The sequence below is a fragment of the Mus musculus genome, chromosome 12, assembly GCF_000001635.26.
Source record: "Mus musculus strain C57BL/6J chromosome 12, GRCm38.p6 C57BL/6J".
Taxonomy (NCBI): domain Eukaryota; kingdom Metazoa; phylum Chordata; class Mammalia; order Rodentia; family Muridae; genus Mus; species Mus musculus.
The window spans coordinates 95,356,365-95,382,546 of record NC_000078.6 but is presented as its reverse complement, the minus strand read 5'-3'; the positions used below and the strand labels follow the sequence as shown (position 1 = coordinate 95,382,546).

The 26,182-nt window shown below is 38.9% G+C and overlaps 1 non-coding gene across 1 annotated transcript; it reads left to right on the top strand.

Annotated features, from left to right (window-relative positions):
* Nucleotides 1-3,595: 3,595 nt before the first annotated feature.
* Nucleotides 3,596-3,702, top strand: Gm26055. Its single transcript, XR_003950392.1, has one exon. It is a non-coding gene; the product is annotated as a U6 spliceosomal RNA (small nuclear RNA).
* The last annotated feature ends 22,480 nt before the right edge of the window (nt 3,703-26,182 follow it).

Below are 26,182 nucleotides of genomic sequence, written 5' to 3'. Positions count from 1 at the left end.
TACATACATAATACATAAACTTTGAGTGGATAAAGCAAAGCTCTGACCAACTTTACACATATACATATTTATATATACACAGTTGGTGTATGAAGCAAACTCCAACAAGCAGATTCCAACAACTTTATTTTTTCTCCCATAGCTTATATATCCTAGCAAAATCTTTTAAGGTATACAGAAATCACAATGTGGTTACATTCTATTTTTCGTTAAACGATGTATCACAATAAGAATGTGTAGAAAACCATGTTCCGGAATACCCTCATGTGAAGAAACATGTAGTACAAGTGAAGAAAATAAAAGCAGCAATAACAAAATATTCCCAAGAACCCAAATACATTCATAATTTGTCATTCATTAACAAAATGTAAACATTTTCTTGGCCTGTTTTTCCTTAATGGCAGTCCTCAGTTTGTGGTTACAGAGAAAGAATCAATTATTTTAGTATTTATCTTGAAAAGTAATCTTATAAAAATGTTAAAAGGAATCAGAAATCTAAATCTTTATATAAAGGCCAATAAGAGTCATTTCTACTTTAAATCCTCAGAATGCAGACTGCTCATCAGTAATTTTTATTAAGTCACAGCAGGAAGCTGAAGGAAAAATGGGTACAAGAACTTAACTGTCACCTTGATCACCAGTCCTGCTTCAACAAGGAGTTACTTTAGTCACTGCCATTAGGTTGTCATTGTTCCTTGTTCCCTGACCTTTAAAAACAATTCCTAGTTTAAAAATTAAGAGTGCGTTGTTCTGAACTTCAAATTGTTCTCTAAGATTTTTTTACAATAGAGCCACTAACAAGACTATCTTAACCTCACTAGCAGTCTGCTTCTCCAAATTCTTTCTAAGGGTGTTGGTCATTACAAATAATCTGCATTTCTAAATTCTTTCTAAGGGTGGTGATTGAATCATTAATCTGTTCCAGGAGCAACGCCTGTAAATGATCAAGCACTATTATTGTGAGTGCCAGAGATGCTGCCCAGTTAGGGACTGGAAATCCCCTTTAGAGTTTTTCATACAATTCTTAGATGAAGACAGCTGTGAACGCAACAAGCAGAGCAAAACTCCCTATAGCATGAAGTCCCCAGGACATGTAGTCCTGGGCTTCTGTTTCTCCTAGGTACAGCCTTCTTGGCTGTGCTAACCGGAGGGCCACATTTTGTATGTTCTGAAGCTGTTTTGCTATTCCTCTTGCACTGCGCTCAACAATGATGTTGCTGCCCTTGCTTCAATTATCCACAAACTAGGTACTTCACCTTCTCTGTTTTCAAAACTGCACTACATTTGAGACACTGATAAGCTATTTACATGCATCTTACCATATTCAAATATCTGCGTAGAAATTTGGAATAGATATTGGCATCACAGTTTGACTGATTTGGATAAAGCATATTTTGAGAAGTCCAGTGATTTTTTTCAAGATAAGAAAATGAAATGATTATTCAAAATTATATTTCTTTGATTTCAGGAACTGATACTTATAAAGGGATGAATATTAGAAAAATTAAGAATTTAGGTGAGAGTTCAATTTGACATTGCAGTAACCCAATATCATAGTAATCATAAAAAAAGGAAATAATTCTCTTATAAAGGAGAAAGGTCTTGAGAAATGGATGAGCTGTGATGATTGGACCTCATTTTTAGCAGTTTTGTCTTCAAAACTGTCTCATTACCAATGTTGAATAAAACAAGAAAAATGGCTATGCAATAAAAATTAAATTGTTTAAGAAAGAAATAAGGCAAAAAACAAACATGACTTGTACATTCCTGAAGGAAAAAGCACATGTATGTATGTATGTATGTATGTATGCATGTATGTAGTATGTATGTGTATGTGTATGTGTATGTATATATTTTTATTATCCTTTAATCCTTTTTTTAAACAGTCCAGTGTTATCCCCCTCCTGGTCTTTCTTCCAACCACCCCCTATTCTACTCACTCTCTCCCATCTCCAAGAGGAAGTCCCCAATTCCCTACCTACCCAGCCAGGTCTTCCTATTGCCTGAGGCCCCAAGTCTCTCTAGAGGGAGGGTTAGGTGCATCTTCTCTCACTGATGCCAAATCAGGCCTCAGAAACTCCCCCCTGAGCTGGATCCTGGTAGGATTGGCTGAAGGAGGGAGAGGCCGGAGTTTGAGGCCAGTCCGGGATACACATTTATTTATATGTTATGTCAGAGCAAATGCTAGTGACCGATTTTGTCTAACAATGTGATATTGAGGTTTTGATTTATAAGTAGAAATAGTTTTTAAGTAATAGAAAAATTATGAAGAAATGGTAGGATAATGACAAAATGGGCTTTATTTTCAGAATGATGGAAGAAAATACTAGATGAAACAACTGTTGGAGCTATGGCGGGGATTTGGGAAGAACTGTGCTTGAGTCTTTCCAATAAACTTCTTCTGCTTTAAGTGCAGAATTAGTGCTCTCTCCTTCCTTCTTCTCTCTCCTTCCTTTCCCTTTGCTCCTTCATTTCCTTCTCACACATTTTTTGCTTGTTTGCTTGCTTGCTTGTGATAGTATCCTACTGTACAGACAAGAATAGCTTTTACTTCACAGTGCTCAACATCTGTAAGCCCCCTGTGCCCCAGGATTGCAAACATAATCCATCATTCCTGGATCCAAGAACAATTTTGTACCCCTATATTTCTGTGGCTGAAACACTATATACAGATGTTTCTATATAACTCTACAAACAATTGTTTCATTTAGGAAGTATAAATGAATAAAGTAAAAAAAAATTATACCATTGAAGTTGTCAGATACTATAAATCAGTTTGACTTGTGTTTATATTGATTATGTAGGTTAAAGGAAGTACTCAAGAAAATTAAAATATAACAGCTTTAAAGTTTAAAATGATTATTAGCTGATATTAACCAATATTGATGCCATATATTCTAATATATGTCTTTTATAGAACTTACAATGAGTTATTATAGATGTATTTATGTGTTTAGTATGAGGTATCCATCTTATGTATTAGGAACATTTCCAGCAAATACAGCCATGAATATATACTTCTATCTTTCTCTAACAACCACGTGTCAGGACATGCTCAGCATCCTTAACCCTGACTCGGAATGACCACCCTTTAGCTTCTTGGGCTGGTTGGCTCCTCTTGTTATCAAATAGTTTTCATTGTCTTTGTTTCCAAAAGTACTGTATGAACTCGTCTGGTATCTGTCACACACCAAAATGTCCCACGCCCTATAATTCCTTTGAGGTTGAAACATGTTACTCTTGTTTGTCTCCAGGACACAACAAATGATTGGCATATAGGAGGTACTTGGCAGTACATGTGGAATGAATAAATGAGCCACATACAATCACCTCATAGAGAAAAAATGCCTATATATAAATAGAGTGGTTATAATTATTTGCAACTAAAAGTACAAATACTTTGGTTAATATTGCCACTAGGTGAAAAAAGAACTCAGAAATTGCATATTACTACTTACTTCTTGGGTCAGTGTGAGTGATTATTTTATTGCAAAAATACCCTAAATTTAGCATTACTATTTCCTCACTTATTTTGCTAGTTACAATATAATGGCTTTGGACACAATGTAGTTTTAAACTTTAAAGCTGTTATATCGTGCTCGCTTCGGTAGCATATATACTAAAATTGGAATGATACAGAGAAAGTTAGCATGGCCCCTGCGCAAGGATGACATGCAAATTTGTGAAGCATTCCATACTTTTAAAACGGACCCAAAAGGACATGCATGATAAATACACAATTTCTCATGCAAATATAGTTTGCGTAAAGGAGTGTTTCCATTATGAAAGCTGTATAGTTCATAGAAAAAATAAAGCTGTTACATCTTAGTTTTCTTACTTCCTTTAACCTACATAATCAATAAAAACACAAATCAAACTGATTTATAGTATCTGACAACTTCAATGGTATATATTTTTTTACTTTATTAATTTATACTTCCAAAATGAAGCAATTGTTTGTAGAGTTATATAGAGACATCTGTATATAGTGTTTCAGCCACAGAAATATAACGATACAAGTATCAATAAGAGGCTAAATTCTTCAATAAAGGAGATTATTAGGGAGTATCAAATTTTCCTTTGATGTAATATATTTAATTATGAATCTATATGAATTTGTTTTATTGCTGATTTAGTATGATCACTGTTTCATACAATCTTTTACATATTAAAATTTGTTTCTTATGAGCTTAGAAAAGCTAATGCTAACACAAAACTGCTTATTGAATGAATAAGTTACACTTTTGAGAGAAGGTAAAATCATTTTCTAACCTATTACCCTCTCATATACTATGTTCCATTTGCTGTTTCCACCTCCTCTCCCCCTCCAAGTACCCCACGTATCTCACCCAGAACCATTCCTTCTCCTTCCCCTTCAGAACAGGGCAGACTACCCAGTGGTATCAACCAAACATGGCATGTCAAATTGCAACAAGACTCATATCCCCACATGTTAAGGCTTGAGGAGGCAACCTAGTAAAGAAGAACGTGATCCCAAAGCATGCAAAAGAGTCAGAGGCAAGAGAGTTATGAGTCTCACAAGAATACCAAGCTCCACAACCATAACATATCTGCAGAGGACCTAGGCAAGACCCAAGCAGGCTCCCCGATAGTCAGTTTAGTCTCTGAGCCACAGTGAGTCCTGGTTGTCCCCTTTGGCACCTACAATCCTTCCTTCCCCTCTTACACAGGATGCCCCAAGATCCACCTAATGTTTGCCTGTGAGTCTCTGAATCTACTTCTATCAGTTGCTGGATGAAGCCTCTGTAACGATGATTATGCTAGATTCTGGTCTATGTGCATAGCAGCGTATCATTAGGAATCATATAGTTGACCTTTTGGGGTTGGTCATGTTTGGTTTTATTCTAGGTCTCTGGACTATTTAGCTTCCAATACCTGCCCCTCCAGGAAATGTCACTTGTTGGTTCCATCTTGTGGCATTGGTCTCAAGCTGGACCAGACATTGCTTGGCCACTCCTAAATAAGTTCTGTGCCACACAGTTTATTGGCACAAGGAATTGTTGGTGTAAGGTTACTTGTGGCTGGGTTGGTGCCCTCATCCCTTTACTGGAAGTCTTGCCTGGTTATAGATACTGCTGACTTATACTCTGTATTCTCCATTAGAAGGAGTGTTAGCTAGGGTCACTTTTGTAGATTTCTGAGAGTTTTCATTGTGTAAATGTCACTGTTATTTCCTCAGATGGAGGGTTGAGATAAGAGCTGTACCAAAGCTATGTGAATACATGGATTGGGCTGATCCAAAGCATTTCCTTCTCTGTTCTAACTATCCCTAGACTAGGCTTGGAAGTTTCTAACCTCCAGGCAATCTAATCTTCCAAGCTAACTGATTCAAACTGACTGACTTCTATTGGCTTTGGACTGACTGGCTCTGCTTGGCCTCAAACTAACTCTGGCAATATGTTCTAATCTTCTGGCTTCTTCAGACTCTTTGGTGGTTCTGTTTTCACTTGTAGCCTGACTCTCAAAAACTGTCCCAGTAAAACTGCCCCTCTCTCTGTCGGTATCGCTCTCTTTAATTGCCTCTCTTAAGTGTCTTCTTAAGAGTTGGGTGTATCGTATCTCTGACTCATTCTGTCAAATTTTTCTCTCATTTGTCACTTTTTATCTGCTCCTCAATTATACCGCACTTTCAAACATGGCTGCTTCCTCTTACAAACCAAGTTTACCTTCATTATTTGGGATTAAAGGTATATAGTAAGGGCATGACTGTATTCAAACCAGAGAATTTAATGTTATGTACTAAGGGTGAACATATTTCATTTTATTCATGTCAGAATAGCTAAGAACAAATCCAGTCAGAGGGATTAGTGGTGTTTTGTGTGTTTGCATTCCAGATGGATCACACAGACCTTGAAGGTCTTTACATATGATTCCTTGCCAGAGAAAGCCACGCTGCTGGATTAAAATTCCTCTACACCAATACACTAGATTTCTATTTTGCCCCACCCCACCCCAATGCTGCCCAAATCCACCCAATTCCACTCCCCACCCCTCAGTACTCAGTATCTCAGTACTCAGTACTCCATCTCCTTCTGGAAACTAGTTCTTCCTCTTCCCAACTCTAGCTGCTCCCAGTCCACCAGTGAAATCTGTGCTTTCTTCCCTTCTCAGAAAGATCTATGTGTACTCCCTGCTCCTTGAGCCTTCCTTGTGACATAGCTTCTTTGGGTATGTGGATTATAGCATAGTTATCTTTCACTTTCCAGCTAATATCCACTCACATGTGAGCAAATACCATGTTTTGTCTTTCTTGGTCTCGGTTTCCTTACTCAGAAAAACTATTTCTAATTCTTTCCATTTTCCTGAAATATTCATTTTTTTAAGCAGCCAAGTAATACTCCCTTGTGTAAATGTCCCACACTTTCTTTATCCATCCCATGATTGAGGGACATCTACATTGTTTACAGTAATTGGCTATTACAAAAAAAGCTGCTATGCACATAGTTGAGCAAGTGTCCTTGTGGGAGGATTGAGCATCCTTTGAGTATATGTCCAGGACTGGTATAGCTGGATCTCAAAGATTTTGAGAAACTGCCATATTGATTTCCAAGTGGCTGTACAAGTCTGTACTCTCATCAGCAAAGGAAGAGTGTTACCTTTGTTTCACATCCTCACAAGCATCAACTGTCACTTGTGTATTTGTTCTTAACAATTCTGACTGGTATAAGATAGAGTCTCAGAGGTATTTTGATTTGCATTTCTCTGATGGCTAAGACGTTGAACATTTCTTTAAGTACTTCTTGGCCATTTGAGATTCTCCTGTTGAGAATTCTCTGTTTACCTCTGTATCCATGTTAATTGAATTATTTAGTTCGTTGGTGTCTAGTTCTTTTGAGATCTTTAAATATTTTGGATATTAGCCCTCTGTCACATGTGAGGTTGTTGAAAATCTTTTCTCATTTTGTAGGCTGACATTTTGTACTATTGACAGTGTTTGGCTTACCAAAGGTTTTCAGTTTCATGAGGTCCCATTTATTAGTTCTTTATCTTAGTACATGTAATATTGTTGTTCTGTTCAGGAAATTGTATCCTGTGCCAGTTGAGTTCAAGGTTATTTCTCGTTTTCTCTTCTATCAGGCTCAGTGTATGAGGTTTTATGTTGAGGTTTTTGATCCAGTTGAAATTGAATTTTATGCAGGGTGCTAGATCCAGATCTGTTTGCATTTTGGAAGGTAAAAACTTAATGTGTCAGTCATATAATGTAAAGAAACAAACTCCATAATGGACTTAGAATTGGAGAGAGAAATTAAGCATACCAAGCCAAAATTGCCAGATAATGGAGAAAGGGATGTATATAGATGGAAATGCATAAGTTTTTGCATTTGAGCATGAGGTGATGGACTCAGAAAAGGAAAGCACAATGGGGGAGATGCTGAAAAATGCACCAAGAAACTTGAGGATAACTTGTCCTCCCCGCCACCATGCACAGGTCTTGAGTAATTCAGCTGTGCAGTGAATTACTCAGATTTATATGAGAGACAAGATTTCCTGGACAGTATTTGTTAAAAGAAGACACATGGTAACGGTACACACAAGAAAATCATAAAGGCAGCTAGATGCTTTCCAGGCTCAGGGGAATGATGGTATCAACAGATTTGGAACCCTTGTGTTTCAGAAGAGGGAGGAGTGGCCTGATTCCTGTAATATTTAAAAGATAGAATAAGTAGGGCTAGTGATGGTTTAACTAAGCAAATCTGAGAGAGAGAGAGAGAGAGAGAGAGAGAGAGAGAGAGAGAGAGAGAGAGAGAGTAATTTTAGTTCATAGGCTTGTAGGTCAGCATTGGAATTATGGGATCATGGCTAAAAGATGGGAGTCATAGAGAAGGTCTGAACTCTTTGGTTATGCATTTAGCCTAGGGTTCAAACATGAAGTATTAGCTAATGAGTGGCATTCATATGGATATGGTCTACAGGTCTGGCTACAGATAACATGTAGCATATCACTGATATGTAGAAATTAGCAGAGTAACCACACTAAGAAAAATGGTGAGGAACAGTAAATAATATGCATAAGCCAGAACTAACTAGAACTTACCTTCACACTGGAAGGATGAGATAGATTCAAGGGTAACTAGTGGCAATAGAGGAATGAATCATAGAGATAAGTCCAAAGCACACAGACCAGGAAATAAAATCACCAAGCAAAACAAATTTGAAAATGAATATTAGTATATATGAATGAAATTACACCATTTTACAATTTTGACTAAAATTAAAACATAATATATTTTCACATTACAACAGCATTATAAATATCTTAATATTTTCTCTTTAAAAAATTTTTAATTTATAGAGTAAAGAATTTGGAATAATGATAAAAATGTACATAAATAGGTGACACAAAATATTTTCTGTACTGTTTTCTAGAGTTAGTACTTCATGTCGTGTGTGTGTGCGCGCGTGTGTGTGTGTGTGTGTGTGTGTGCGTGCATGTGCACGTGTGTGCCTATGTGTGTGTTCCAGTATTTTTATGTATGTGGATGTATATCTACATCTAAATCAATGCTTTCATTCTCTATCCTTAGAAAATATACTATATTACCCAAGAAATATTTTAATTACAATATGTGAAATTCAGTGGCTATACTAGGCTTCTGATACTATTCATTTAGTAAACTTCATCTTAAGTATCTAAGTACTTTGAGACTTCATATATTAACTGAAGTTTTTTCTTAAAAATACCAAATTAACTTAGTTAAGAATAAATAAGTTTAAGAATCCTCATAGATTTTACAGCATGCTTTCCAGAAATATAGATTTTATTAAAATTTCATCACCCTATAAAACATCTCATTTCCTTGGGAACTCATCACTGTGGAGCATTCCCACTTTATCTATATTTTAAACTAGTCTCCATAGATGTTTCACCTATAATGGAAAAGCAGTTTTGATGCCCAGTAACTCTAAATCCTATTATAAACAAAATATTAGACCAGAATTGACTCTTATGAACCCAGTATTCAGCCTTTGTTACTGAGTGAGCTTTTTCTCAAATCTGTTCCCATGTTCTGTAATTCTGTTCAAATCTATGAATGTAATACTTGCATGGAAAGTTTCCATTCCATTCTTCTTTCATATTGTATCATTTCGAAAAGTTCACTTCTAAATGTCCATAGAAATGAACATTCTAACAATGCAACATTGAGTTACATATTTTCTTGGTAGTGTGCCCACTAATATTCTAACTAGTGTCAGAAGGTCTTCAGGAATAATAGAGGGTCATTTAGCTACTCTCAGTCTGTCATCTGTGAAAACAACTTTGCATGACACTGAATAATAATTAATTATAGTAATCAATATCACAAACCCCAAAGACTTGAATTATCTACTAAAAATAATTATTTGAAAAAATTTACAGAGGATTTTATTTTTAACTGGTTGTTATTTCTGTTGGTGTATATTCATTGCACAAAATTTTGGCTTTCCTGAAGACAATTTTATTGAAACTGAACATTTTTATGAATGATTTTGTGAAGTAATAGTTGTGATATATTATACATGTGTATATCATGGGATTGTGTAGAGTCTTGAGAATGAAATTGTGCAAAGTCTTAAGAAGGAAAGAAGTAGATTGTTATCATTTTTGCATATAAATGATTCTTTATAACTTTCTCCCATGCTACTCAGGGATAGAACAGGAATCATTCTTTCTTTTCTTTTTTTCAATAATTTATTTTTTATTCCTTTTACATCCCGATTGATTGAAGCCCCCTCCATGCTCCCCTCCTATTTCTGTGCTTACAAATCCATCCCTCTGAGAAGGGTAAGACTCCTTTTGGATACCACTCCACATTGGGATGTGTGGACTTGGCGTATCCTTGCCATACCAGGCAGTCCAGGTAGAGGAAGGGCATCCAATGGTAGTAAACAGAGACAAGAATAGCCCCAGCTCAAATTGTTAGAAAACCCACATGAACACCAAGCTGCACATCTGCAACAAATATGTAGGGGTCCTAGGTTCAGATCCTGCATTCTCTTTGGTTGTTGCTTTAGTCTCTGTAAGCCCCCTCCCACCCAGAACCATGCTAGTTGGCTCTGTAGGTCTTCTTATGGTGTTTTTAACCCCTCCAGATTAATCAGTTTTATCCCTCACTCTTCCATAAGACTCTGAGCTGTCTGAGGTTTGCTTGTAGGTCTCTATATCTGTTTCCATCAGCTGCTGGATAAAGACTATCAGAAGACAGTTATCCTAGGCTCCTGCTTGCAAGCATAGGAGAGTATCTTTAATAGTGTCAGGTTGTGGTTTTTTCACATGCTATCTTAGTCACGGTTTGTGTTCCTGCACAAAACATCATGACTAAGAAGCAAGTTGGGGAGGAAAAGGTTTATTCAGCTTACACTTCCCCATTGTTATTCCTCACCAGAGGAAGTCAGGACTGGAACTCAAGCAGTTCAGGAAGCAGGAGCTGATGCAGAGGCCATGGAGGGATGTTAGAAACTGGCTTGCTTCCCCTGGCTTGCTCAGTTTGCTTTCTTACAGAACCCAAGTCTACCAGCCCAGGGATGGCACCCCCCTACAATGGGCCCTCCCTCCCTTGATCACTAATTGAGAAAATGCTTTACAGCTGGATCTCTCGGAGACATTTCCTCAAGGGAGGCTCCTTTCTCTGTGATAACTCAAGCTTGTGTCAAGTTGACACACAAAACCAGACAGTATACGTGAAATGGGTCTCAGGTTGTGTCATTCATTGTTTAGCTGTCCACTCATTCTCTGCTCTATCTTTACTCTGTGCATTCTGTAGGCAGGAACAATTTTGGTTTGAAGGTTTTGTCCCCCTCTCTCCACTGGAAGTCCTATCTGGCAACAGAAGCTAATCATTTCATTTTCTATATCATCTGCTGGTAGGAATCCCAGCCTGAGTGACTCCCATAGACTCTCCATACCCTCCTCCATCTGAGTTTCTAATTGTATATGGGGCCTGTGGGATGTAATGCATGACTGTTATAGCATTGGTTAAAATCTATAACTGGGGATATAACAAGCTTAGGGTAGAATGGGCTTCTGATGTTTTGTTAAATGAACTTGTAGCCAAACTGTTTCCTAAATAATGATGTTTATTCACACACACACTGCTGTTTTTATTCTGGGTTTATGAATCGTCTTTTTCACACAGCGCAACAATTAATACAGACCTACAACCTATCAAAGTGCTGAGAATACACAACTGTTCATTCGAGAATACCTGCTTCATAGTCAGTGTTTCTTTTTATTTATTTATTTATTTATTTATTTATTTATTTATTAACATATCTTTTTTTTTCTTTTTTTTATTACATATTTTCTTCAATTACATTTCCAATGCTATCCCAACCCCCCCCCACTCCCCTACCCACCCATTCCCATTTTTTGGCCCTGGCATTCCCCTGTACTGGGGCATATAACGTTTGCCTGACCAATGGGCCTCTCTTTCCAGTGATGGCCGACTAGGTCATCTTTTGTCAATGTTTCTATTGCTATAGTGAAACACTATGGCCCAAAGCCAAGTTGGGAAGGGAAATGTTCATTTAGCTTACACTTCCACTTTGCTGTTTATTATTGAAAGAAGTCAGGACAGAAACTCTAACAGGGAAGGATCCTGGAGGCAGAAGCTGATGCAGAGGTCATGGAAGGGTGTGGCTTACAAGCTTGCTCTTCATGGCTTGATCAGCCTGCCTTCTTATAGAACCCACAACCCACCATAGACTGGGCACAACCTCACTAATCATTAATTGGAAAATAAAATGCTTTATAGCTGAATTTCATGAAAGCATTTCCTCAACTGAGATTCCTTTCTCTGTGATGACTCTAACTTTTGTCATTTGACACACAAAAGCATACAGAACAGCCAGTATCACTCTTTTCTAAGCCCGGTCACCATTCTAAGAAAAGGAACAGAAAGATTATAAGAACGAGAGGATGCAGAATAGCACTATTCATGAAACATCCTGCTAGTTATGACATGGTCTTTGTAATTACAATGATATCACACATGTGCCTACCTGCACATGACTTTTATAAGAACAACAAAAGGGCAGGAAGGTAGAAGCAGACTAGGTGACAAGAAGAAGGGAGGTAATAGGTGTATGAGAGGGATAAGTGGGACATGATGACAATGTACCCCATATTATATAAATCGTCAAAGGTGTTGGTTAGTGTGAAAATAAGATCATAGCCAAATGCTTACACCACAAAAGGAAATATGTTTGAAATCTACAAATTAATTTCAAGCCCGTGTAGAAATATTCATGTAATCCTCAGTGATGAAAAAAAGGATGGAATAAATAAATAAACAAATAAGGACACTTCCTTTCATTTTATTTATAATTTTTTATTACTGGAGAAAAAAGACACTTATAAACATCCACCTTGATTGTTCCTGGAATAGTTCTCTTTATTATAGTTAATTTCAAGTAGGAATGTGATCTTGGTTCACAGAAAAGGGGGCAGAAAACCCTTAAAAGTGGGGATGGTAGATGGTCTCAAAAAAATAAAATCAGTTACCAAACAGACACAGTATGATACTTACACATATAAAGTGAAAGCAAATATACAGTATGCATAGACCTTGCACAAGCTCAAGCAGAACATTCCAGCATTGGAGGGGACAGGTGACACCAATCTCCATGACAGCTTCTGGTAAACAGACAGCTTCCTTTAAGGATTTGATTCCTGGTTGACTCTACTCGCTCTCCAGGGCATTCCATACTCCCAAGAGTAACACAAAATGGACTCCATGAGAGTCAGAGAAGAAGGAAAGTATAAAAGGAAGGAAGGAAGGAAGGAAGGAAGGAAGGAACGAAGGAAGGGAGGGAGGGAGGGAGGGAGGGAGGGAGGGAGGGAAGGAGGGAGGAAAGGAAAGAAGGAAGGAAGGAATGAAGGGAGGGAGGGAAGGAGGAAGGAAGGAAGGAAGGGAGGGAGGGAGGGAGGGAGGGAGGGAGGGAAGGAGGGCTGGAGGGAGGGAGGGGAAATGGCATAAAGAAGAGATAAAGAAGAAAAGTCAATATTGGGTGTGTTCTGAGACGAAGGTGGAGAAGATGGATGTGGAAAGATTGGTAGGTAGGGTAGATATGTTCAAACAATGTTATATAAAATTCTCAGAAAATTAATAAATGACCTTACTTAAAAAGAAAAAAAAACAATGAAAAAAAGAAATCCTGATTCTCATTTGAAAGCATAGTGAGTATAGCTTCAGACTGTCATGTTCTTATTTTCCAACAGTGGCTACAAGGCTCAGATCAACAATAGATCCATCTCAATATCATAGTATGTTGCTTTTCACCAGCTTTGAGATTTTATTGAGAAAACAAGGCCTCTGTAGGAAGTTTCTGACTCCTACATAGATTTTAGAGTAAAGGCATTCTTATTTCTCATTCCCTCCTAATTATTCCTGTATTATTTTTCTTTCTTTTTAATATTAATGTGTGTGTGTGTGTGTGTGTGTGTGTATGTGTGTGTGAGGGAGAGAGAGAGAGAGAGAGAGAGAGAGAGAGAGAGAGAGAGAGAGAGAGAGAAATGAGAGAATGTAGAATTACAAATTAATCTACCCCTGGAACTTAGGTTACAAAAGGTGGTAAAGACCCACAAGTGGGGACTGGGAACTTCTTAGATCTTCAGAAAGAATAGGAAATAGTATTAAGCTGGGGGTGACCTGATCAACCGCATCAGCCTTCCATCTTCCCTGGCTTTCTATTGTGCCTCAGTACCTTTTTACATAATATATTTTTTATGATTGTCTCCAGAACATTTTCTTTTGTCAATAAGACTATACATATTGGAAGTGTTAAAAGAAAGGAAAACCATCTTACCTTCTCCAAGCCCAGTTTAGTGTTTGCATGTTTGTGAGCACCTGGGTGTGTATGTGTCTACCTAGTGTGGTAGTGCTGGAATTTGTAATTACAAACTTTCTTTTTTAAGTTTTTCAAGAAAGGGTAGATCAGGCTGGCCTCAAACTCAGAAATTCACCTGCCTCTTGAGTGCTGGGATTAAAGGCATGTGCCACCATGCCCAGCACAAAATCTTTTTTTTTTTAAGTGTAGTTAATATAATAGATAAGGTTATTTTTCAGTAACTAGTAGCAATTTCCAAGTGTTAAACTGCTGTTAAGCTGCTGTGGAGGTTGTTTGTCTAACCTTATTGGCGCTTGGACCTCATGAGAGTGGCAGCATTTGTGTTCCGATCTGTGGCTGATGGTTGCTCACATCTTTCTGGACCCCATTCCATGCTTCTGTATTAAGAATGTGATGCGCACATGCCTGTGGGTATCCTGGCACTAATTAATGAAGTCTGCTCAGTTAAGTCAAGTCTGGACAGCAATGGATTTTCAGGCTGACCTCCAGCCTCAAGTCTCTCCACAAAGAAAACAGTTGCCACCTCTTCTACCTGCTCACTTGGATATAATTTCTGTGATGAAGGAGCCTTTTTAATGGGAAGCACTCCTGTTTCAAGCTGGGCTCTGGTACTTTTCTTTATTTCCCTGGGATGTAATTATCCTATGATAAGCACCTTTGTGTCTAATAACTTAATTAGGTAATCACATTACTGCTATGAGTGCTGTTTTATGCAATGGAAATGTGTAATACATAGTAAATCATCAAAGCTCCTCTGTGCTGGCCAGAAAAGCAAGGTGCTCAGTCTAGGAGTTGAAATCCCACCTTCCCTACACAGGTTGCTTTATTTTTCAGGAGCTAGGTGGGAGGAAAAATACATCTTTATACTAAACAGGTGGAGAAGCATAACACGGGTTTTCCTGGATTCTGCCACTGTTATCTGTCTTTCACACATGAGTGCTGAGTTTATGTAGAAGAATTGCCTCTTTTCTTCCAAACAGACCCATTAGAGAGAGAGCAGTGCCAGCTGCCTACCACCTATGATTTCATTTTCTAGTGTCTGAGTAGTTATTCATTACTGTATATATGTGTGTTCAGGGTGTGTTCAGCAGTTAAAAAATAACAGTTTGGAACTGTAACATTTCTGTTGCAATCTCATATTCAGAAGCACACTAAAGTGAAAGTGACTGAAGATCTTATTTTGTTGTAGTCACTTAAGCAGTGCAGAGCGCCTTTCTTTCCATGCGATGCCCGACTTCTAGTGAAGCTCAAACAAACAAACAAAAAAATGAACCCATTATTGCCCTGATGCCTCTGTCAATTGGATTAGGTAGTCAGTGTGTTGTTATGAACTTTGACCAGTGATGTTTTGAAAATATTCCCTCTGTCAGAATACGTTAGCCCAGCCAGCAAGAATAAGAAAAGAAAATGAGGTCCAATTGAAGACAGAACACAATAAATAAATCCAAACCCTTCTCTTTGTAGATTTGTAGCTCTCTGAACACATTATGTTATCTTAAAAGGATAGATTAATTTAAATGATAGATTAATTTCTATTCATTGTAGAAGTACACACTATAGAAAATTAGCTACGTTTTCCCTAGTGCCTAAGATTAATTGAGTTGACTATATTTTATTTATCCTGCTGATAGTGTTTTATCTATTGGGTTTCATTCTCTTAAAAGACTTCAGGTGACAGTAAAAGGCTTCAGTAGGAAGAGTCGACAGTTTCGGAGAGTGACAACCTGAGTTCAATCCCAGCACTCACCTGGAAGGAGAAGAAAACTGAGAGCAGCAAGCTGTCCTTTGACTTTCAAACACACAAATACACACACACACACACACAGAGAGAGAGAGAGAGAGAGAGAGAGACAGAGACAGAGACAGAGAGACAGAGAGAGACAGAGAGAGAGTCAGGGATACAGAGAGACAGAGAGACACAAAGAGACACAGAGACACAGAGAGAGTTAGAGAGACAGAGAGAGACAGAGAGACAGAAACACACACACAGCCCTTAAGGTCATATTACTCTATTTTATAATAAAAATAATTCTATATTATCACCTACACTTATGAATTATTTTGATTTATTCATACGATTATACACTTATTCACTATTTATAACGTCTCTGTTATTTCTGATGCCAGATGTGTTTTATATAGTAAGTTGTTGCTTCAAGTTATTTTGTGTGGAAATGCTAATCACCATATTATACATAGCATTCTAGACTTAAGGGCCGAGGCCTCACATGGTATAAACACATTAGTTACTTTTATTTTCACTATGGCAAATGCCTGACATAAAGAAAGTTCAGAGGAGAACATTCTGTTGTTGTTGTTCTTTTGGATTATAAAGGGATATGTCCATCCAGGTTGGGAAACCATGATGGTATGAGTCACATTATATCTGCAGTCAGGAAGCAGAGAATGACTTAAAAACAGGGCTCAGTTTGTGGAATTTCGAGGCCCATTGCCATGGACTCTCTCTTTCCTTCTAGACCTCTTATGAAGGCACACAAGTGCTGGGGACCAAGTGCAAGGCATTTCATGTTCAAGCAACTACAGGTAAGCAATAATCACTGCGTTTGAAATTTGACTCAAAGTCACCAAGTCTCCAATACAAAACAAATTCTATCAGTCATTCAAAAGAATACACGCAGACCATTTTATAAGGAAGGATGTAGTATGGTTATGGATCCTGCCTCTGCTCTGCCACAGGACTCAGCTGCTGAGGGAGGCAAGATGCAGGAAGTCGACTACACTTACCACATAGTGTCACAGGGCAGGTATCCAGCTGTAGAGAAGCCCTGAGACAGCCCTCCTTAGGAGGTGAAGCACAGTCTGATGCGGGGGACAGCAGGAGCTGGCTTGGGCATCCCCAGGCCTGTGATGAGGTTGGGGCTATCTGGTTCTAAGGCTTTAAGATACCCAGGCTGAGGAAGAGCTGAGAATGTAGTTGGGGCCCATGGGCTGGGTCAAGTCTGGAGCTGAGTGTGAAAATAAGGGGAGTTCAGGCTGGTCCCATGGGGGAAGGTTCTTGGCTACAGGCTTGGGTTTTGGCTTTGCTTGGCTTGGTGGCCATGACTGGGAGCACAGAGAGGCCTTCTCCATGGCTCCCCACTGTGGATCCCAATGAAAAGAGACAACCCATGGTTTTAAGGCATTTATTGCCATAGTGGAAAGTGGATGAGTGAAACAGTATCCTACTTTTCAGGGTGGGTGTGAGGTTAAATACTTTTTGCAGGGAGGAGTGTGTGGGAAGGAAAGCTTATTGGCTAAGCTTCCAGGCCTTTAGGTACCTCATTAAAATGGAGATGTGTTTTGAGCCTACATGACCAACCAACCTCAGTTCACATCCTCTACATGTGGTGGGGTTTGGGGCATTACCATTACATGACTAATGGCCACAAACCATTGGGAAGTGTGTGTGTGTGTGTGTGGGGGGGGGGGGGTTCAGTTAGTGACAGGGCCTTGTGGCCAGGAACAGGAAAAATGCCTATTGTCCCTTCAGGGTTTCTGGGGTTTCTGAGCCTTAGCTCAACTGGGAACAAGGCTACCTTTCACCATCCTACAGAAGGATTTTAGTACATTTTGTGTATTGTGTGACTTGTAGGATTCTATCAATTGACACAAATGAAATGCAGCAAGGTGTGCTGCTCAGGAAGACTGACATGTGCATAAACTCAACAAGGTGCAGAGAAGCCCTGCATTCCCTATAACGCACAGACAGAAGGTCAAGACAGACACAAATCTGGAGTCCTGGCTGCCTCCATGTACTTGCACTCTTTGGTTGTTGGTTTATTCCCTGGGAGCTCTGGGTGATCTGATTGGTTGATGTTGTTCTTCCTGTGAGGCTGCAATCCCCTTCAGCTCCTTCAGTCTTTCCCCTACCTCTTCCATTCATTGGGGTCCACAGGCTCAGTCCAATGGTTGGCTGTGTGAGTCTTGCACTTGTTAAAGATCATCTAGAAAACTTGTTAAACATTAGGCACTGCCAGATTTCAAGAAGTATAGTTCAGGGATTCTTCAGGATGAGAAACAGTATAAAGGTGATATGATTTAGAGATATTTAAAAGAAAATCAGCACTGCCTTATGGCTAAGCTAAACTCTTTCAGAAGGCTCAGAATAGATCTTAACAAGGAATGACTGATGGTGATTCCCCAAAGACAAATATTATAGCTATGAAAGAAAAGGGGAAAAGGAATTACCCTAAGAAAAGAAGAATTCTGAAGAAGTTTTTTTTTTTTCCCCAGATGTAGAAGATCCATCTTCAGCCCCAATGAGCCATAAGTGTGTTCCACTCTGGCAAGAGGAAGGAGGGTGTGTCCACATCTTAATGATCCCCTTTCCAGCAACTGAGGGCTGTTTGAAAACAGAAATCCATCTTATTCTGTCTGTGGTACTCTGGAAAAACTACCAGAGATTGAATTTTTTGGAAATGTTGGAAAACTTTTTCTCATGGTTTTGTAGGATAGAAAGTCTAACATCAAACCTAGAGCAGGTACAGTGTGTGAGGAAAGCTCAGTCTCTGGCCCCAAGATCAGACTTCCAGAGGAGATTAACCTTCTATGAGGAAAGGTAAAGGCGCAACAGATACTAGGGCACTCGTACCAACCTCTATTTTAAGATCAGCAATCCTATTCATGAGAGCCATACCCTTCTGATTCCCACACTTCCAAAAACATACCACCATGTAATGTAATCACATTGGCAAGTAACTTTTAACATATGAGTCTGGGGAACACATTCACACTATAGCACTCTCCGTTTATGTAAATATGTATAAGAGGAAGAGCTCGAGAAAGGTTTCTAATAATGCTAGATTTCAGCAGGAGTTTGCTAAAACCAATGCAAGGCTTGGATTGAAATAGGAAACAGAAGCAAAGCCTCTTTATATGGTAATGAGACGTTCAGTGCTTTGCCTGATCCTAGAGAGAGGACTTGATCTGCCTTGGGAGACCTAGGAAGAGCATTAGCCTAATAGCCCAGCCTGGCTTCAGGTTGATAATCTTTTGGTTGCCTAGGAGAATATGTTTTCCGGCTTTCTGAATGCTGGGTATGTAATATTTATGGGTAATTTTGAAAAGGAAAATAGCCTGATAATGAGACTATTTCTCAGGTGCTGTAGGTGCTAGCTAGTAGATTCACGGAAAATTCTTAAAGTAGGTTTGGTTTTTTTTTTCCCCTGAATTTCCAAGAATTGAGGGAAAAAGCTGAAATGTGAGCAGAAAATTTCTTCCTTAGAGACCGGGCATCAAGTAAGCTATTAAGATTGGCATGAGAACATAGTGCTTTCTGGAAGAGAGCATTTTATTTAAGCTGGGGAATTTTTAGGAATAGCACGTGTAAACAGGACTTAATGGACTGCCCCTTCTACTATGAAGCAGGTCGTATGAGACCTTTCTGTATGTTTGTGCCATCAAATATAGATCAAAGCATCCTGCAGTTTAACCGAGAATCACTGTCCTCCTTGACCCTAAATAAAGGATCTGTTATTTTGAGTGGTTTATTTTATTGGGGAATTAAAGGACTCTAAATTCTTAAATTTGGCTGACTGTATTTTCTTCTTAAATATTAAAAATTAAAACCCGGGAGCTATTTGACTAGTTAAAATTTGAATAAACAATAACAACAACAACAACAACAACAGCCTTATTTATAATAGCCAGAAGCTGGAAATAATGCAGATGTCCCTCAACAGAGGAATGGATACAGAAAATGTGATACATTTACATAATGGAGTACTATTCAGCTATTAAAAACAATGAATTTATGAAATTCTTGGGCAAATGGATGTATCTAGAGAGTATTATCCTTAGTGAGGTAAGCCACTCATAAAAGAAGTCACTTGATATGCACTCACTCATAAGTGGATATTAGCTCAGAAACTTAGACTACCCAAGATACAGTTTGCAAAACACAAGAAAATCAAGAATGAAGACCAAAGTTTGGATACTTCATTCCTCCTTAGAATAGGGAGCAAAACACCCATGGAAGGAGTTACAGAGACAAAGTTTGGACCATCCAGAGACTACCCCACCCGGGAATCCATCCCATAATCAGCCACCAAACCCAGACACTATTGCATATGCCAGCAAGATTTTGCTGAAAGGACCCTGATATAACAGTCTTGAGGGAGGCTATGCCAGTGCCTGGCAAATACAGAAGTAGATGCTCACAGTCATCTATAGGATGGAACACAGGACCCCCAATGGAGGAGCTAGAAAAAGTACCCAAGGAGCTGAAGGGGTCTGCAACCCTATAGGTGGAACAACAATATAAACTAACCAGTACTCTCAGAGCTCATGTCTCTAGCTGCATATGTAGCAAAAGATGGCCTAGTAGGCCATCATTGGGAAAAGAGGCCCCTAGGTCTTATAAACTTTATGTGCCCCAGTACAGGGGAATGCCAGGGCCAAGAAATGGTAGTGGGTAGGTAGGGGAGCAGGGTCGGGGGAGAGTATAAGAAACTTTTGGGATAGCATTTGAAATGTAAATAAAGAAAATATCTTTAAAAAAAAAGAAACTTAAAAAAAAGCCAGGAAATCAAGTATCCACCACCACTACCATCCCTGCAAAAACAAACAAACAAACAAACAAACAAACAAACAAACATCTAAACTGTCTCTTTCCTATAGAGTGAAAAAAGGAACGCTCATATCTTTAAGAAAGGGAGTATGTCAAAAAACTTGGAAGTCCCTAGCCCATCGAGTTCTCTAAGTTTACTCCCTCTAGTCCCACCTTTCCTAAGTATTGCATTTTCCCATAAACTTTTCCCCTCCGTTTAATGTTAAATAAAAACACTTTGGCCCATTAGTGGTTTTGCAGAGGTTTTTATATTGTGTAAAGCTTATATTAAGTAAATTTGCTGCTTTTCTCTTAATAATTTCTCTATCATCCATCTTACTTGTGAGATCTTAACTAATATACCCAATGTGTGTAAGTGTAAATATTCTTTCACTGTGGCTCTAAGCTTCTAACAAATGCTCATACATTTATGTAGCATGAACTTTTATAGTGAATTATTTCAACTATGTTGGCTGAGTGACACAACCCCTAGCATGGTTACATGTAGCTGTTAATTGTTACCTATGGATTACACAGTTATTTGCACCTGAATTTTGTTGGAAGCGTGCCTCTGAAGGACTGAGTGAAAGCTCAAAAAACAAGTGCACCATGTTTTCCTCTTAAACGGATGTCGTTGCGATATCATATAGAACTGTGATATGATATAGAACAATGTAAATCCATGTTGCCTTTGTGCTGACAACAGATATCTTGTCATATCCAACCCTTTTATCCTCAGCCCCATGTCAGTTACTGGAAACAGAAGGGAAATGTGACGCAACTAGAGAGTCTGTTGCAAAGATGGAGAAAGTTAAGCAGTAAGGGGCACGTTCAGCATGTGCAACTCTTGGCTTTATTCTTCTCACCTGGAAAGCAATTATTGTAATGAGTTGTTAAAGAGCTGAATCATTCAGATATTAATAATCTAATTCTCCCAAGGTTAAGGTAGACCATAGCATTGTTTTGTTCCATGGTATATTTGTGTTGTGTCTGTTCTAAGCAAATCCCATCAGGAAATTCTCCTTTATCCCTAACTTGTATCCTGTTAGACCACTTTTTCTGTAATGGATGCTCATATCCATGATTTCTGTCTTGGAAGAAGTTAAAGAAACAGGTGGTTGCAATTTTTTGTGCAAAAATGTTAAAAAGAACCTTCTACATAATTGGAGACCACTATTAAATTGTCTCTCAGATGTCTCATTCCCAGGCTAAGTCATCTCTGTTCTTTAACCTTTCTCATTACCCTTATTCTTTAATCTGGAAAGTGTCCTTTGGACTCTAAAGGGCTGCTTGCACCTAATATATGAGGCAAATTCAAGTCTCAGAGTTAGTTCTGGGTAGGTTCTACACATACTTAAATTCCCAATAAAGCCAATACAGTAAAGCACACTCCTAGTAGAACTATCCTTGGAAAGAGGAGACCTAGTTTGAGAAAAGTAGAGAGACTATCAAAGTGACTTTATCAAGACCAGATGGGAACAGAATGTTCCTATATCAGAATCATGCAGTTTTTGTATTGCCAGACTAAGAAGAATTATTAATTTTAGAAAGCCAGCTTTAATAGATAACCTTATAGAGTGCTTCTCAACCTATGGGTGGAGATGCCCTTTGACAAATCTCTATTTCCAAAGATATATACATTATAATTCATAGCAGTTGAAACATTACAGTTACAAAAATGCAACAATATTTTTTTATGGGTGAAGGGTGGGGGATGGTCACCACAACTTGAAGAACTGTATTAAATGGTTGTAGCATTAGGAAGATTGAGAACCACTCTCTTATGGGGCAAGTTCAGACAATAATTTGTGATAGCTGCCCAGACTGCAGGAGCATAGGCAATGAAGAAGATTGTATGAGTGGGTGTCAAGCTAGCTACCCAACCACCACAAGAAGTCCAGAAATCATAAGATATATGGCATAATAAGAACTAACCTGGTTTTTAAAAAGAGCTTTTTAGAAGAATATTGACTCTGTCATGTGTGTGTGTGTGTGTGTGTGTGTGTGTGTGTGTGTGTGTGTGTGTATACACCTGTTCAAAGAAACATGTAGAGTCCACAGGTCAACTTCTGGTGTCATTCCATCCACTTATAAATTACACACTTGGCCATTCTCACATGGGTGACCCCAGCGCCTTCATGCTTGCTCAGCAAGCATTTTACCAGCTCACCAATCTCTTCAGCCACATTCCTTCATTTTGTGTATCAAATCTTTAGGCTTTTCTATATATCCCATCTATATATTTATCAACCCCATAAGTTTATCAAGTGTGTAGCAGATGGGGGAAAAAGTATAAGTGCAATTGTCCAGAGTTTTAAAACCTGGTGAGGCCATAGGCACTAGAGGGGAACTTACTACTGCTACTGGAATAAATGAGTTTAATCTCTAACTGATTCTAAATTCTTGAAGTTCACAAATAAATGTTAGGGGTTGCATATTTGTCTTGATGCTGGGGTACTAGAGTGCCATTGACAAGCCACTGAGAAGAGACGGAAGGCAGAGTCCATGCCAGGGGTCTCAGCTTACGTTTTTCCGGATGAAAACAGTAAGGTCTGAGACTGATGGTGAGTTACTCATTCTCTTGTGTACTCAGATGCAGTTGGGGACCATGAGGAGTTTAGAATGGTGGTCCAAATATCCCCAAAGTGCCAGGAAGGAAGGGGATGACTCTTGGAATTCACTGGGAACCAATCAAGATTCTGCCCAGAAGACAACCCCTTTCTGCCTGGAGTGGAGAGTAAACACATTCAGGATACAGTGTCAAAATGATCATATATATATATATATTTGTTTTTTTTTTTTTTCGAGACATGGTTTCTCTGTATATCCCTGGTGTCAAAATGATCACTTATTTATTTATTTATCTATCTATCTATCTATCTATCTATCTATCTATCTATCTATCTATCTATCTATTTTTGGTTTTTTGAGACAGGGTTTCTCTGTATAGCCCTGTCTGTCCTGAAACTCACTCTGTAGACCAGGCTGGCCTCGAAATCAGAAATCCGCCTGCCTCTGCTTCCCAAGTGCTGGGATTAAAGGTGTGTGCCACACGCCCCCCTGCAAAATGATCAAATATTTATTAAAAATATACTATTAAACTATACATAACTACTAGCTAGCATTGTTAAATACCCATTGTATACTATTAAAAGCACTTTATTGAAAGGCTTTAGGCTAGGATGATGCCCACATCTTGGCTTCCTAAGAAAGCAGAGTAACTACGAATTAAGCATAATCAAATCTTAATCAATCATAAAATACCACATAACCTCAAGGTACTTTCCACTGTATCTTATCAAAGTTTGGCAAATTTGGCAAGTGCCTGAATGTGAGTAGTTTCTTTTCTTGGGTTTTTGTTCTCAGCCCTTCAGTGCTAACAGTAAATGCATAGAGTAGCCTCCAATGAAATCTGATTTCATGCTGCCTGACATATGGAGGGATCTTTGTTTAGAAAAACAAACTCAGTTGAAGTACATATAATTATATCATCTTCTTTCTATACCATTCCATTCTCCAGATTAAGTCATACTCATTCATCTAAAAAAAACCAATAATCTATATTAGGTAGATAGGGCTAATTCATTGGCTGAATACTTTAGTAGTTGAACATAATGGAAATTAGAAAAAATATTGGTATGGTTTATTTTTTTAAAATGTTTTTATTTAAATGTATTTTAAATTTAAATAAATTAAATTTACATAAAAATAAATTTATATTCATTTAAAATAGATTCATTTAAACACACACAGAAACAAACACACACACACACACTATATATATATATATATATATATACATACACATACACACACAACACACACTGGAAATTTCTTAAAACTTTTTACTACTTCATGTAATATTTGGCCAATTAGAGTATCTTTTCCATTATTTTTCAATAGTTTAAGAATTTAAATTTGAATTGTATCCTGGGCATTCCAAGCTTCTGGGCTAATATCCACTTATCAGTGAGTGCATATCATGTGTGCTCTTTTGTGATTGGGTTATCTCACTCAGGATGATATTCTCCAGATCTATCCATTTGTCTAAGAATTTCAAAAATTCATTATTTTTAATAGCTGAGTAATACTCCACGTTTTCTGTATCCATTCCTCTGGTGAGGGACATCTGGGTTCTTTCAAACTTCTGGCTATTATAAATAAGGCTACTATGAACATAGAGGAGCATGTGTCCATATTACCAGTTGGAACATCTTCTGGATATATGCCCAGTTGGAACATCTTCTGGATATATGGCTATTATAAATAAGGCTACTATGAACATAGAGGAGCATGTGTCCATATTACCAGTTGGAACATCTTCTGGATATATGCCATGAAAGGCAGCCTATTTGGTTGAATGAGGCTTGCTCCGGAGACCCAGTAGAAAACTCTACAAGGGAGGGAACAGTGAGCCATATTCCCAGAGACAGGTGCCTGACACCACAGAGCCTCCAATTCTGTAATTCTGTGATTATCAGTCAAGCAGATAAAGTCCCAAGTTCCTGGCATTCTGGCTAGACTCTTCCCCACAGTTACATGCCAACAAGGTAGCCCAGCTCACTATAGAATGAGCTGCTTGGCTCCTCCTAGCTCTCTTTAAGCTTTCACCTTTCTTACTCTCATCTCTAGCCCTCCTGCTCTCTCTCCCTCCGCACCCCCCTCTCCACATGGCCATGGCCTGCTTCTCTCCCTCTTTCTACTTTCTGTCTTTCTCCCTGCCTTTCTACAATAATGCTCTAAAACCATAGACTGTCTCTGCTCATCAAGGCCTGTCTTGCTTAAACGATGGGATAGACTTTCCCCTAAAGAGCCACATTTAACCTCCCACTGGAAGGCCTTCCTGTGTTCCTGTGTGCCCTCTCTCCCCCTTTGTCCCCCAGGATAACCTAGTCTCCCATGGGGCCCCCACTTTGTTCTCAGCTCTTCTGCAGTGTCCAGCGGTGTCTGGGATGCCACCATAACAGTGTCTGTTATCTCTGGCCTCTGTGAGGCCCAGAGACCTCAAACTGTCCCTTGTCCACTCCTCCAGTAAGGTGGAGTTCCATGGATTCCCACAGCCAGACACCCACGCAGGGTAGCATGGAAAGTGTGCAGCACTCCTCGCGCTTCAGCCAGTCCAGAGCACTGGGACTCTGGCAGAATGTAGGTTTTCTCCCACTCCCTTTATTCCCCCATGCCCACTGCCCCTGCACCCAGGAGTGGTATTGCTGGGTCCTCTCATAGTACTCTATCAAATTTTCTGAGGATTTGCCAAACTGATTTGCCAGAGTGCTTGTACCACCTTGCCATCCCACCAGCAATGGAGGAATGTGCCTCTTTCTCCACATCCTTGCCAGCATCTGCTGTCACCTGAGTTTTTGATCTTAGCCATTCTGACTGGTGTGAGGTAGAATCTCAAGGAAAGGAGCTGAAGGAGTTGACAGCCCCATAAGAGGAACAAAAATATGAACTAACCAGTACCTTCATAGCTCCCTGGGACTAAGTCATCAACCAAAGAAAACATGGTGGGACTCATGGCTCTAGCTGCATATGTAGCAGAGGATGGCCTAGGTGGTCATCAATGGGAGGATGGGAGGAGAGCCCCTTGGTCCTTTGAAGGCTCTATGCCCCAGTATAGGGGAATGCCAGGGTCAGGAAGTAGGAGTGGATGGGTTGTTAAGCAGGGGGAGGGCGAGAGGATGGGGTTTTTCGGAGGGGAAAGTAGGAAAGGGGATAACATTTGAAATGTAAAAAAAGAAAAAATAAAAGAAAAAGAAAAAAAAGAAAAGAAAAGAAAATATCTAA